The sequence below is a fragment of the Hordeum vulgare genome, chromosome 2H, assembly GCF_904849725.1.
Source record: "Hordeum vulgare subsp. vulgare chromosome 2H, MorexV3_pseudomolecules_assembly, whole genome shotgun sequence".
Classification (NCBI taxonomy): Eukaryota; Viridiplantae; Streptophyta; class Magnoliopsida; order Poales; family Poaceae; genus Hordeum; species Hordeum vulgare.
In genome coordinates this window covers 620,241,970-620,258,500 of record NC_058519.1, presented here as the reverse complement: position 1 = coordinate 620,258,500, position 16,531 = coordinate 620,241,970, and positions in this window count along the sequence as shown.

The following is a 16,531-nucleotide window of genomic DNA, read 5'->3' as shown; positions in this document are numbered from 1 at the left end:
CTAAAATAATCGTTGCCAATTAACTAATCACTCGGTGGTGCGAAATTAAATCGAGACTTGGGTTCAGATCGCGTTGGGTTTCCTGGTTTTAGTGCCAATGGGGATCATGGGAAGTAAGGGGGTGTTTGTTTCCAGGAACTTTTTGGTGTAGGGACTAAAAAAAATCCCAAAAAGTCCCATGTGAAACAAACAGGAGGAACTTTTAGGGACTAAAAGGGGGTATTTGGGACTATTTGGAGAAGCTCCTATGGGAGGGTCTTTTTGGACTTTTTTGGCACTTTTTCCAACAATGCCCTTACTTTTAGCATGTCATTTAATAACTACTACTACATTACTAAGGGTAACATGGTCTTTTTGCATGTCATTTAATGACCTCTAGTCCCTATTTAGTTCCTGAAAACAAACGGTAGGGACTAGGGACTTTTAAGTTGGGACTAAAAAAAGTCTCGGGACTTCTGAAACAAACAGGGCCCAAGTAACTAATCACAGGCTAGGGTCCCATGGCTGGCGCTGCTACATGCATCAACAACAGAGTACTGCTATTTCCAAAAAAAAGGGAGCGCTGGAAGTTAATTTGTTGAGTTGCTTGCATTACTGGCCCCATGCATGGCGTAGCCTGGAGAAGACGTGTTCGTCAGCCAAGTTCGCTAAACAACATGGAACCTTGTACTGGCGACGTATTAGCAATGATGTTCCTCGGTAGATGATGGTTTGTGCGACTATTTATGGGACTTCATTTACATGTATGACAGCCTAGAGCAAAAGCAAAGTGAGTCTTTACTTTGATTCAATTACTACTGTCATGCTTCTGTTGTCAATTGTTGCTGAAGGTGATGGCATGTGTACACCCGAGTTTGGACTGAGTAAAACCACCAGTTGGGACAGATTCTGAGAGAGCAGGTGTTCATCTCGAAAAAAGAAAAGATAGAGCTGGGAAGCACAGCTAAGGATGGATCAATGGCAGATGTGTGAGGGGAGTTGATGGTGAGTACTAGAAGTGTTGACTAGCGGCTGCAAGTGTGCAATGTCCCCAGCGGATATGGATGGAACTTAACATTACAAAAGTTGTCAGCTAATTAAGAACCCGGTGCCGCGAAATAGAAAACGAAAACTCACCTTCAAATCTTGCACCAAGTCCCCCATTCAGTCTTGAGCCGCTTACTTCACTCATCTCGTGGTAAGGCCTTGTTTTTCTGGGATTCCTTCCCGGTCTGAACGGAGAAGGCATGTGAGCATTCCAGTTCCAACGGGCAGTGCCGAAGTGTTAGTGTTACTTTAGTCCAGTTGCTATGTTTATGCTCCCATTGTCAATTGATGCTAAAAGCAATGGTAGATGTACACCCAAAGTTTGACAGTGAGTGAAATCTCAAGAGATTAAACCACCACTGGGACTAATTCAAAAAAGTAGAGCTGGTGATAAATAGTACGAGGGATGATATGTACAGATACGAGTATTTTTCTCTTAAGATTACAGAGAGATGATCGGCAGCTATAAGTGCGGCAATGTCAACAACGGAAATAATGGGACTTAAATTAGCGAAGCCTTCTAAGCATCTTGTGAGGCGACTAAGTAAGCTTCAGATCTCACATATCTTCACGGCGATGATGCATGTGAATGAACGTGGTTAGCATCAGCGAATTATAAACAATGACGCCAGACTTTGGAGTCTCCCTTCCCTGCCTGGTTACTTTACTCATCTCGTGGTTGGCAATGGCAGAGTTGACTCTCAGAGGAAGGTACAAGACAACGAACAGGAGACAACAGGAAGCTCAAACCATGGATTTTAGACCAAACGGTGTTCTGTTCCGTTATTCCGATGAATAGTAGAACCTAACAGAAGAATGCCTTGTGGAAACAAAAAGGAAGCAATGGAAAACAACATGCATCAATAAAGCAAAGCACAGAATACAGGGAAAGACGGCAGCCAGGAACACCGAATATCCCCATCCAGGCCCAGGAACAGAACTAGGGACGAAAATCCACCTCCCTATCGAAGATGCCACCATGGGAAGTAGAGATTGGAGGGATACTATGCCGACATAGTCTCACCCTGCCAGCTAACTTGGTTTACCGGTAGATAGTTGTGGCTTACAATCATGGCACTAGAACGGTGACATGGAAATATGAAATATTACGTCCTTCAAGTAAACTGGTAAACAAAATGTCAAGTCACTCCCATATAGTCCTATTGAATAATGCAACCGTACTGGTAAAAAAATGTTAAGTCAACCCCACGGATGGGATCGAACAAAAAGAATCACTGCCAACTAATTAAGTGCTCGGTGGCGTGAAATTAAAATCTTGACCTGGCTTCAGATCTGGTGTTGGATCTCATAATTTTAGGTGCCATTGGGAAGCAATGTGGTTGCTGGGTTTTGGAGACGGAGACTCCCAGCTGGCTACACTGCGAATAATTGAACCCATGTGCCGCAGCCCTGCCTGCCCATCTTGTGGACATGGTCGATTCCTGTGGCCATTGGAAACCGCTGCTTGTATTACTTCTGTTTTTAAGAATCGCTGATTGTGTTACTGAATTTGGCTTGGGCAAAACTAATGTGGTCACTCAAGTTTGTCTAAGTAAAAAAATCAATGTTTTAAATAGCGTCTTATGGCAAATAGCGGCGGGCATCTAAATCAGCTATAGCGGGTCATAGCGGTGGGCCTCTAAATCAGCTATAGCGGTCTATTTGTACATGATACCATTTAACGGCACCTGCTGAAAAAGCTATAGCCAGCTATTTAAAACTATGAAAAAAATAGTAGGCGTGGCTGCCCTCAATGGATCTGATTAGCTAAACTAATGTAGTTGCCAGGCAAGCGTTCAGATCAGGTGGCGCGAAGCTCGTCCTTCAGATCTCAAGCTGGTCGGCCGGTGGTATCGCGGTCTTCGCGGTGATGGTGCAATTACAGAGGGGTTGACTCGAGTGCGAGAAGACCGAGCCCCAGTTAAGGATGGAGCCATGGACGAGTTGGTAGATTTGAATGTGAGCAGCAGCACGTGATGAACCAACGCTCCAAGCAATGGGCGGAACGAGCTCACTACAGCAATCGCGGCTTCAATGCACTGCACCTACGGCAAAACCAAGAACGCCGCTTCAGATCTCGTGCCAACTGCTGTATCCTAAATACAACTGGTGCTGGTGGCAGAATAGCATAGACACAGGATGCATATATGGGTTGATTTCACACCAAGCATAGGTGTAGGTGGTTCTGCCGTGCAAGCAAGCGATTCAGACCAGAACCCAGTGGCTGTGTATGTCATAAACTGATATAACATGTCACGCGAGGTTACTTCTGACAAATGAATCAAAACACATCAAGTCCTTTTGGTCTGTTATAAAACAGAAAAATTCAGAAACAGGGCTATATAATGAGGCAAGTGAGGAAGGAGGCCTCGAAATTGAAACAGAGCACCAATTTCGGTGTTGTCAACTCTAATTACTCTTTATAACAAGCGTAATTAACAAGCAGCCAGCATGATTAACACGCATTCATAGAAACCCCTTTACATAAAAAAAAAAGCCTGACAAAACTCATATACTAGTATAAAGACGAAACCTTCCCAAATGTTGCAGGAGAACACTAGAACTCACAACACCAGCCAGGGGGCTCTAATCGGGGAGGACCCCCTCCTCGATCCTCCCTTCCCGACGCCGCGCACGCGCATCGGATCCATAGACCCAACCGGACCAGCCAGGGAGAAACAAGGGTTTGGAAGAAGATGCGCTTACGGACTCGGGTCGGACGCCGTGCCGTCGCCGTGCTCCGCGGAGAGCGAGGGGAGGCGTGAGTCGCCTACCGCCGCCGGCAACGAACTCCGGCGAAGCCATGGCCGGCCGCCTTGTTTCGCCTTCCTCCATCGTGTTTTTTTTAGGGGATGTCACCGTGCTACAGTGCTAACCTAATGTAAAATGCAGAAGGAAAGTTAGGGACTACTAGTATGTTATTTACCGTTGATATTTACTGCAGATATAAATAATTTAAAATTAATTTTATTTCACCATTAGTTTGTTTGTATGTAATTACTATAAATGTACATAGTAGATCTGTAATTTGCAAACTAATTTAAATCATTTTAGCCATAATCATATAGATTGAAAGAAGGCAAGTTAGGGTAATGTAGCTTCTCTAACGTCCCTTCTTAGAGGATCCGGGTCCCCCCGCCGCCACACAGCCCCGCACCCACGCTTCCGCCCCGCCGCCCCCCACACATCCGTCCCGCCGCCACACAGCGCCGCACCCACGCCTCTGCCCAGCCGGTCCCCACGCCTCCGCCCCGCACCCAGCCCTCCGCCCCCGTCGCCCCCCACGCCGCCCCGTCGCGCTGTCGGCCCTCACGCCGTCGTTCCGTCGCCCCCATGCCGCCCGCCGGCTGCCATCCACGCCACCGCTCCGTCGCCCCCTGGTCGACCCGAACGTCACGGCGGATAGCAGGCTGATGTGTCTGGGTGTAGCGCAACTCAACTGCCTCGCTGTTGTGATGGTGTTGACGTGGATGTTGTGTCACGCCCAAGATGCGACCATATCCTCAATTTGGCACGAGAGCCTTGTCAGGGATAGAAGCGCATCTCGTTGTGTCGCAAGAATGGATATCGTTACAAGTACATGTACTGAAAAGAAGAGATATATACAGAATTGGCTTACACTCGCCACAAGCTAAAACCAGTGTTAAACAAAGTTTCCACGTTGCCACATAACCGCGGGCACGGCTTTCCGAAAAGATTTAACCCTACAGGGGTGCCCCAACTAGTCCATCACAAATTACCACAAGCCGCATAGAAATCCTCAATCACAAAACTCGCGATCTCATCGGATTCCCTAGTGGAAAACCTCAACTCTGAGATTACCCAAAGCATCACCGGGATCCCGATGCACAAGATATTCCGTCAAAGGTAAAACTAATCCAACAAGGCCGCCCACGTGTCGACGATCCCGATAGGAGGCACGTATCTCGTTCTCAGGACACGGCGGATGGAAAAGCCTACAGGTACCAAACCTCGAGTTGCCCCGTGGTGGCCCCGCAGTCTGTCCATTTTGGACTAACACTCATGAGGAGCACTGGCCCGGGGGTTGATTAAATTTCCTCGGGTTAATTACTCCCTATGCAGTTCATTAGTTATTAGGCAAATGTAGTACCAAAGTTGGGCCTTGCCAGACCAGCTTTAATCTAAAACGAATTATCAAGGGGGTCCCCATAACAACCCCGATCGTGTTAGGAGCGCTCAAATATGAAACATAACACCGGTAGCCGAAACTAAGGGGCAAAGGTGGAACAAAACAGCAGGCTAGAAAGGCCGAGCCTTCCACCTTTTACCAAGTATATAGGTGCATTAAATTAAATAGCATTTAACATAGTGATACAACAAGGAACCCATGTTATCACATGGAAGCAACGGCACCTGCATCTAGCAATGCTAACACCATGGTTAAGCAAGCAGTAACATAGCCAATCAGTGGTTTGCTAGGTCGAACAGGGTGAAGGTTATCATGCAATTGTTGAGAGGCTGCTATTTAACATGTGGTAGGCAACGAGACATAATCGATAGAAACGGTAAAACTAGCATGGCAATGATAGTAATGGTATCTGGGGAAATGGTCATCTTGCCTGATATCCCGCTTGGAAGAAGAACAAATCCGTGAAGTCGACGAACCAACGTAGTCGAACGGGTCCTCACATTCCGACACGCTTGCGGAACTCTATCGAGACGGAGCAAACAGGAAACAAACATCAACACAGATATTCACCACACGATGCACAACATGATGCACAATCTACTATGATGCATGATTAGTTCAAAGATGCAAGGCATGACATGGCAATTCACCTCACGCAAACACTACACATTAAGTGAAGCTCGATATGCAACGAGTTGCATATCGACGAAACTCCACGATTAAATATTTAGTTCACTCCCGTTAATTTACATGGCAATATTTAATGTTGTTAACATGGCAAGGGGTGAAGCGATGATTCTACCTGTCATCCTAGTTGGTTAACACGCAAAACATAGAACGGAGCTACGTACAAGAGACATGCAACACAAGGTATCATGCCATGAATGCGTCATCCAAAAGTTCAAACATCACGGGCAAGAAGAGAAAGAAACAAGTGTCGCCACGGCGAGCGAGAGGGAACTATGGCGGCAAAACGGAAACGATGCCACGACAACATTCCTATCCCGATAACTCGTCGAGATATCGTGCCAACGTATAGGAAGCGTGTGCGGGAACGCTAGATAAAGATGGAGTGATCCCGCTACCGTGTTCCCATGTGTCGAAGGCGCGACGAAAGAGAGGCAACGTGCAACGGGCAAACATACGGCGCAAACATACGATATATCTCATACAACATTTGCATTCGGTACACGACACGTCCCAACGGTATACCTTCAAAGCGTGCATATCGGAGCGGTTCGGTTCGGTGAAGGAGAACAAAGATCGTCGTGGTCATAGTGGAAGTCGTGGTCGTAGTGGAAGTAGTCGTGCACGGCGGTCTTGTCGGCGGTGGTCGTACTCTTGGCGTCGGTACACGGGTCTTCGGCGTCGGTAGTCGTACACGGTTTCGTAGATGTCCGGGGGTCGTCGGGGACGTCGTGCTACTAGTGAACTTGTTGATTCCACAGCGTCGGGGATGGTCGAAGCGGCGACGGCAAGCGGCATCACAAGCAAGCAACATCTATTAGCAAGCATCGGCATCGGCAGCAGCTACTAGCCTAGCAGCAAACAGCTAGCAACTAGCTACGCAGGCAAGCAGCAGCAAGCAACAACTGCAGCTAGCAACTATCAACTACCTAGCTTACTACAGCAGCAGCCGGCAACAAGCAAGCTAGCATCATCTAGCCTCGGCTAGCAGCAAAGCAAGCAACAACTAGCAATACGGCAAGCAGCGGCGGCGAGCTACAACAGCAGCTACAGCATAGCAAGCAGGCAGGCAGCAACAGCACATCGGCGACAGCAATAGCAGCAGCTCGTAGCAGGCAAACACATCAGCAACATGCATCAGCCGACAACGGCAAGCGCAGGCAACAGAGACAGGCACACATCGGGCTCGGCATAGGCAGCGGCACATGGCAACAGCATCTGGCCACAGCAGCAAGAGCATCTCCAAACAACTGCCAGTAGCAGCAAACGGCAGCAGCGACATGCAGGCAAACAACAAGCATGGCACGACATGGCTAGCGCAAGCAGCACAAGCAACATGGCAGCAAGGCACGGCAGCAAGGCATCGGCAGGAGGAGGCCGGGGTCCTGGAGGGCTAACCAAGGCGCACCGGGGAGGAGACAACGGCGGGGCGCGCACCGGCGGGGAGAGGAAGGGCGGCTCGGGCGGCGACCATGGCGAGCAGGGAGGCCGCGGCGGCTCTCGAGCAGGAAGGCGGGAGCCAGCACGGCGGGCAGGGCGACGAGGGGGTGCAGGGGCGAGGCCTCGGGCGAGGGCGAGGCCATGGCGAAGAGACGGGCGGCGGGACCCTGGCGGCCATGGCGGAGGCGAGCACGGTGACCTAGGGGTGACACGGGGCTGGGCGGCGACCACGGCTCGGCAGGGGGACAGGGAGGAGGGAGAACGGCGAGCCGGCCGGCGGGGCGCAACGCGGGGGAACTGTTGCGACTCGGGGTTGGCGGCAGCGACCGGCGGGAGCGAGGGCGAGAGGCTAGGCAGGGGGAGGAGACGGATCGGGACGAGGGGGAGGCTGCGTGAGGGGCAGGAAGAGGGGATCGGGCAGGAGGACGAGGTGGAAACGGCTGCGGGAGGAAGATGGGATCGGGGGATCCCTGGCTCGCTAGGGCAGGAGTGGAAAGGGGACTTGGGCCTTGGCAGGCCTCCTCTCTCCCTCAACTTGACTTTTAAAAAAAAACAGAAAACAACCACAAAAGAAAAGGTTTTAACAAAATAAAAAAAATGCCTTTTGACTCCTTTAAAAATATACCCCAACTATAAAAATAGCTTGGGCATCTTTTAACGAATAAAATTGAAACCTTTTGAAGAATAAAACAAAACCCCTTCTATAAATAAAATGAGTCTCTAGTTTTAAGAATAAACAAAAGGAAAAAAATAAAGGAAACCCAAGGGCTTGCCCCCACATTTAACAAAAAGACTTTTAAAAGAAGACGAATCTTTTGAGGGGGTTAAAATTAAAATCAATCGCAGCCACAAAAATAGAATAGAGAGGAGAGAAGGGTTTTACGTCCTCGGTGCAACAGGGTTTTGAAGTGGCTCTGTTGCACCCACTCTCATCACTCCAACAAAACAACGCCACTCACAAGCATTAACACCCAACAACACGGAGCAACAAGCAACACCGACAAAACACAGTTGACATGATGCCATGCATGATGCCATGATGCGCAAGATGAATGCAACAAACAAAACAACCACACGACGGAAACGGAAATAAAGGGGAATCTTCTGGAACGTCGGCATCGGGCTGTCACAACTCTCCTACATTACAAGAGGATCTTGCCCCGAGATCCAAGAATGAAAGGGGGGAGAGGATGAGAAAAGAACAAGAGGTAAAAATTGAGTCGCTTCTTGACAAACGAGAGAAACCAACGATCCTTGAAGGTTGCAAAGAGATGAGGAATGATATGAGAAAGAAGCAAGAATTCACGGAAAATTTCGGCAGCGCTTCGGTAGGAAAATGGGACAAAAAATTCGATAAGAAGAGAGAAATAGACAATATTCATATCAAACAACTAAATAGAACAAGGGAACACCATGATCTTGATAGAACAAGAAGCTAGACCCAAAAGAGCAACATCACAATGCCTCCGGAACAACAGAATATGAACTAGCTCAAGCGGAAGAAGAGAATGAAGAAAAGAATGACAACTATCATCACAATAGAATTGAAGAGCCTCCGGACAGAGAATTGACGTAGTAGTTGGAAAACCAACAACGAAGAACAAGATAGTAGTGGGCTTATGAAAATCATCTCAACATTTATGAGGTGATAACCAACCACTAAAAGAAACAAGGATAGTTGAAAGCAAAGATATCGAAACTTCTTACACCACGAGTGTACATTGAGAACTGGGATTAATGACAAGCACCATGATAGCAACAATCCATAGGAAAAGCTTTAGGTGAAATCCAAACCATATAACTCAATGAAGAAATCATGGGTTGAAAATATCCCATGAACATAGAATTGGTGGATTTAATTATCTCATTCTTGAAAAGAAAACTCTTCGAGGCTCCTACACTAACACGAATGCTATAATACCACCTCAAAGGATAAAGGAAGAACAAATGCACTGAAATGCAAGGGAAAGAATGCTTGAGGTACTCCAACAAGAATCTTGAAGAACACTTCAGAATGAATGAAATCTTGACGAACCACCAAGAAGGACCTCCATATACAAATGACTGATGCAAAGATATGAAGGTAGAAAACAATAAGATTATGACCTTGTCAAGATTTAGATGAAGCTTCACAAAGAGATACTTGATAAAACTTGGAACTCCGGAAAAGAAAAGATAGGAACACTTGAGAAAAGAATTGATATCATGAGCCACTCCGGAAGAATAATTGAAACCATCTGATGAAGTAAGAATAAGAATTATGTTACGCTTATCCTTCATCAAGTTTACTTGATGACAAGCAACGGATTTAGCGTAGCACATCTTCTTCTAGAAATGATTGAGGAGAGAGATAAGCATCACTTGAGGCATGATTGAAGGACGCACCGGTAAGAATTCACAACTGAACGGGAACACCACGAATTAATGGAGAAACATGAGAATGAAGAGATCATAAGCCACCTGAGAGAAAACTTGAACAAGGCACCAGATAATCAAGAGACGAACGAAGAGACAACAATTGAGAAGAATTGAGGATGAAAGCTGAACGCTGAGAACGAAGATTCTTCTGAAATGATGGCCTTCGGAGGAACGAGAAATAAAAACAACTCAGAGAAGCACTGGATAGCAAGAAAGGGATACTCATGATTGACAACAATTAAGATGATGGCACAAAGCTGAAATGATGAATCTGCAAGAGAATGACAAGGATTTGAGAGAAACACTCCTTCACACTTCCAAGCTGAGAAAGAAGAGGAGAACACCACCAAGAATAACTGAGACACTCCGGAATAATGAAGAATGAAAGGTTGAGCCAATATGAGAATTAATTCAAATAGATCTCGAAGAAGTAATATGACTGATGGAAATCATACTTACGTCATAGTTGAAAAGAATTAATGATCTCCGGGAAAAGATTAAAAGAGCCAGGAAAGATCCTGGGAAAACCTATGGGTTATGGGCCCACTCAAAGAAACCACCGTTGAAAGGATTGCTTAGAAGAGAGATGTTGCACCGGTACAAATGAAAACTTGATGAGGTTGAGCACCTCGAAATAATTAAAAGAATTGAAAACACGAAACTTTCGAGATATCTTGAACACACCGGATAGAAAGAGAAGAATGAATAACAAGATAGGCTGAAAAGAATTTCCAACATGGGAAAGAATTACATGGATGAATAGGATATAATGAACACGGATAGCTTGAACTGAGTTCACTGGAAAAGATGACAAGAATGAACAAATATGACACGAATCTCCTGAGAATCTTCACAATGAATCACCGGGTAAGAGAGAAAAGAACAGACAGCGGAAGCACCATGAAAAGAAAACTCTTGGATGAAAATTGAATCACTGAAGAAAAGGGAGGGAGGGCGGGGGAAAACAAAGACAACTCGAGACAGATGAGATGAACTCCGGAAGAACTGAGAGATGAACTGCAATAAATTGGAGAGGATTGAATTCAGTTGCACAGAAGCACACCAGTTGAATGGAATTGATACGATGACTCTGGTTGAAAAGGAATTGACATGACAATTTGAATGAACAAAAGAATTTGCATTCTCATAATAAAATATGAGAACACCTCTTGGAAGGAGGTGAATTCACCACTTGACATCGAAGCAACAAAACAAAACAAAGGATGAGGCTTACGAAACAAGCCAGAACAAATTCATGAGAGAGATTCTGTCCGATATTTTCATGGATGAGGCTCGCACGGCCTCGACCTTACAGTGGCCATCATGTGCAAGGCAGTGCACACGACATACGAAGCATCCCCGAGTCGTAGCAAGCTACAAGGACTCTTTAAGACACAACAAGAACCGCTGTAAAAACGACCGTGAACAAACGAATCCACTAGATGTCGAACCCCAACCTAACATCATGCATTTGTTGGAAGATTGTCCTATAAGTAACTACTTGAATTCCCACCTAAGAATTCCCGAAATATCTAGTCATGCAATCTGGTACACGGATACAAGGAGTAATATTTCACACAACTCCTATACTATCCCGTCACCTGTATCACATCCGTCAACACACAACCAGAATCTCGGACCTTCATCTACAACAGACCCTCGTAATCACAACAATACAAAGTATGGCAGTACTCCCGAACAATCTGCACCAGCACTGGGGACATCGGGGTTATCTCGCCACTACTAGTATTGAAGCAATTACGAACATCCTTCGTTCTGAGATACTAAGAAACCTGAATGATAACGATGTGCTCGAGAATCCCCTAGAGCTCAACTCCCCGGAAGAAATCAAGTCACACAGGAGGCACCAAGACAGAACTCCGTCACATCGGCATCATATAGATTCCAAAAATATTCGTGTGATCCTAAAAAAATTTGAGTGAGAAGAGGAGTAGAATAAATTATTACATCAAGATTCCTCACCAGAGCATAGAAGAGGAGAAAAAAGAATCCTACTCTTCGATATATAACTAGACTCAAAGTAGTTTTTCACTAGACTCGACTCGGCCAAATTCGATCAATCAAGGGGGCTCCTAGGTCGGTACTGCTCTGATACCAACTTGTCATGCCCAAGATGCGATCATATCCTCAATTTGGCACGAGGGCCTTGTCAGGGATAGAAGCGTATCTCGTCGTGTCGCAAGAATGGATATCGTTACAAGTACATGTACTGAAAAAAAAAGATATATACAGAATTGGCTTACACTCGCCACAAGCTACATCAGAGTCACAACAGTACAATACATAATCATCATGAATAAGAGCAGGGTCCGACTACGGACGAAAACAAACGAGAAAATAAGAACGACGTCCATCCTTGCTATCCCAGGCTGCCGGCCTGGAACCCATCCTAGATCGATGAAGAAGAAGAAGAAGAAGAAGAAGAAGAAGCAACTCCAAATGAACAATCAACGCGCTCGCGTCAATAACCTTTACCTGTACCTGCAATTAGTGTTGTAGTAATCTGTGAGCCAAAGGGGACTCAGCAATCTCATTTCCAAAGGTATCAAGACTAGCAAAGCTTAATGGGTGAGGCATGGTTAAGTGGTGAGGTAGCAGCACCGGCTAAGCATATATATATGGTGGCTAACTTACGAGTACAAGAAATAAGAGGGGGAAAATCTACGCATAGCGGACGTGAACTACGGTTGATCAAATGAATGATCCTAAACACCTACCTACGCCAGACATAACCCCACCGTGTCCTCGATCGGAGAAGGAACTCACGAAAGAGACAGTCACGGTTACACACACAGTTGGTATATTTTAATTAAGTTAACTTCAAGTTATCTAGAACCAGTGTTAAACAAAGTTTCCACGTTGCCACATAACCGCGGGCACGACTTTCCGAAAAGATTTAACCCTGCAGGGGTGCTCTAACTAGTCCATCACAAATTACCACAAGCCGCATAGAAATCCTCAATCACAAAACTCGCGATCTCGTCAGATTCCCTACTGGAAAACCTCAACTCTGAGATTACCCAAAGCATGACCGGGATCCCGATGCACAAGATATTCCGTCAAAGGTAAAACTAATCCAGCAAGGCCGGCCGACGTGTCGACGATCCCGATAGGAGGCGCGTATCTCGTTCTCAGGACACGGCGGATGGAAAAGCCTACAGGTACCAAACCTCGAGTTGCCCCGTGGCGGCCCCGTAGTCTGTCCATTTTGGACCAACACTCATGAGGAGCACTGGCCCGGGGGTTGATTAAATTTCCTCGGGTTAATTACTCCCTATGCAGTTCATTAGTTATTAGGCAAATGTAGTACCAAAGTTGGGCCTTGCCAGACCAGCTTTAATCTAAAACGAATTATCAAGGGGGTCCCCATAACAACCCCGATCTGTTAGGAGAGCTCAAATATAGAACATACCACCGGTAGCCGAAACTAAGGAGGCAAAGGTGGAGCAAAACACCAGGCTAGAAAGGCCGAGCCTTCCACCTTTTACCAAGTATATAGGTGTTGGAATTATGCCCTAGAGGCAATAATGAATATAGTTATTATTATAATTCATGTATCAAGATAATCGTTTATTATCCATGCTATAATTGTATTGAATGAAGACTCATTTACATGTGTGGATACATAGACAAAACACTGTCCCTAGCAAGCCTCTAGTTGGCTAGCGAGTTGATCAAAGATAGTCAGTGTCTTCTCATTATGAACAAGGTGTTGTTGCTTGATAACTGGATCACGTCATTAGGAGAATCACGTGATGGACTAGACCCAAACTAATAGATGTAGCATGTTGATCGTGTCATTTTGTTGCTACTGTTTTCTGCGTGTCAAGTATTTGTTCCTATGACCATGAGATCATATAACTCACTAAGACCGGAGGAATACTTTGTGTGTATCAAACGTCGCAACGTAACTGGGTGACTATAAAGATGCTCTACAGGTATCTCCGAAGGTGTTCGTTGAGTTAGTATGGATCAAGACTGGGATTTGTCACTCCGTATGACGGAGAGGTATCTCGGGGCCCAGTCGGTAATACAACATCACACACAAGCCTTGCAAGCAATGTGACTTAGTGTAAGTTGCGGGATCTTGTATTATGGAACGAGTAAAGAGACTTGCTGGTAAACGAGATTGAAATAGGTATACGGATACTGACGATCGAATCTCGGGCAAGTAACATACCGAAGGACAAAGGGAATGACATACGGGATTATATGAATCCTTGACACTGAGGTTCAAACGATAAGATCTTCGTAGAATATGTAGGATCCAATATGGGCATCCAGGTCCCGCTATTGGATATTGACCGAGGAGTCTCTCGGGTCATGTCTACATAGTTCTCGAACCCGCAGGGTCTGCACACTTAAGGTTCGACGTTGTTTTATGTATTTGAGTTATATGGTTGGTTACCGAATGTTGTTCGGAGTCGCGGATGAGATCACGGACGTCACGAGGGTTTCCGAAATGGTCCGGAAACGAAGATTGATATATAGGATGACCTCATTTGATTACCGGAGGTTTTCAGAGTTACGGGAATGTACCGGGAATGACGAATGGGTTCCGGGAGTTCACCGGGGGGGGCAACCCACCCCAGGGAAGCCCATAGGCCTTGGGGGTGGCGCACCAGCCCTTAGTGGGCTGGTGGGACAGCCCAAGAAGGCCCTATGCGCCATAGGAAGAAAATCAAAGAGAAAAAAAAAGAGGAGGTGGGAAAAGGGGGAAGGACTCCTCCTTCCAAACCTAGTTGGACTCGGTTTGGAAGGGGAGGGTTCCCCCCTTTGGCTCGGCCGACCCCCTTGGGAGTCCTTGGACCCCAAGGCAAGGCTCCCCCTCCTCCCCCTATATATACGGAGGTTTTAGGGCTGATTTGACACGACTTTGCCACGGCAGCCCGACCACATATCTCTACGGTTTTACCTCTAGATCGCGTTTCTGCGAAGCTCGGGCGGAGCCCTACTGAGACGAGATCATCACCAACCTCCGGAGCGCCGTCACGCTGCCGGAGAGCTCTTCTACCTCTCCGTCTCTCTTGCTGGATCAAGAAGGCCGAGATCATTGTCGAGCTGTACGTGTGCTGAACGCGGAGGTGCCGTCCGTTCGGCACTAGATCGTGGGACTGATCGCGGGACGGTTCGCGGGGCGGATCGAGGGACGTGAGGACGTTCCACTACATCAACCGCATTCACTAACGCTTCTGCTGTACGGTCTACAAGGGTACGTAGATCACACATCCCCTCTCGTAGATGGACATCACCATGATAGGTCTTCGTGCGCGTAGGATTTTTTTTGTTTCCCATGCAACGTTCCCCAACAATAGGTGCATTAAATTAAATAGCATTTAACATAGTGATACAACAAGGAACCCATGTTATCACATGGAAGCAACGACACCTGCATCTAGCAATGCTAACACCATCGTTAAGCAAGCAGTAACATAGCCAATCAGTGGTTTGCTAGGTAAAACAGGGTGAAGGTTATCATGGCATTGTTGAGATGTTGCTATTTAACATGTGGTAGGCAACGAGACATAATCGATAGAAACGGTAAAACTAGCATGGCAATGATAGTAATGGTATCTGGGGAAATGGTCATCTTGCCTGATATCCCTCTTGGAAGAAGAACAACTCCGTGAAGTCGGCGAACCAACGTAGTCGAACGGGTCCTCACATTCCGACACGCTTGCGGAACTCTATCGAGACGGAGCAAACCGGAAACAAACATCAACACAGATATTCACCACACGATGCACAACATGATGCACAATCTACTATGCTGCATGATTAGTTCAAAGATGCAAGGCATGGCATGGCAATTCACCTCACGCAAACACTACACATTAAGTGAAGCTCGATATGCAACGAGTTGCATGTTGACGAAACTCCACGATTAATTATTTAGTTCAATCCCATTAATTTACACGACAATATTTAATGTTGTTAACATGGCAAGGGGTGAAGCGATGATTCTACCTGTCATCCTAGTCGGTTAACACGCAAAACATAGAACAGAGCTACGTACAAGAGACATGCAACACAAGGTATCATGCCATGAATGCGTCATGCATGCAAGTTCAAACATCACGGGCAAGAAGAGAAAGAAACAGGTGTCGCTACGGCGAGCGAGAGGAAACCATGGCAGCAAAACGGAAACGATGCCACGACAACGTTCCTATCCCGATAACTCGTCGAGATATCGTGCCAACGTATAGGAAGCGTGTGCGGGAACGCTAGATAAAGATGGGGTGATCCCGCTACCGGGTTCCCATGTGTCGAGGGCGCGACAAAAGAGAGACGACGTGCAACGGGCAAACATACGATACATCTCATACAACATTTGCATTCGGTACACGACACGTCCCAACGGTATACCTTCGAAGCGTGCATATCGGAGCGGTTCGGTTCGGTGAAGGAGAAAAAAGATCGTCGTGGTCGTAGTCGAAGTCATGGTCATAGTCGAAGTAGTCGTGCACGGCGGTCTTGTCGGCGGTGGTCGTACTCTTGGCGTCAGTACACGGGTCGTCGGCGTGGGTAGTCGTACACGGTTCCGTAGATGTCCGGGGATCGTCGGGGACGTCATGGTACTCGTGAACTTGTCGATTCCACGGCGACGGGGATGGTCTAAGCGGCGACGGCAAGCGGCAGCACAAGCAAGCAACATCTACTAGCAAGCATTGGCATTGGCAGCAGCTACTAGCCTAGCAGTAAACGGCTAGCAACTAGCTACTCAAGCAAGCAGCAGCAAGCAACAACTGCAGCTAGCAACTATCAACTACCTAGCTTACTACTGCAGCA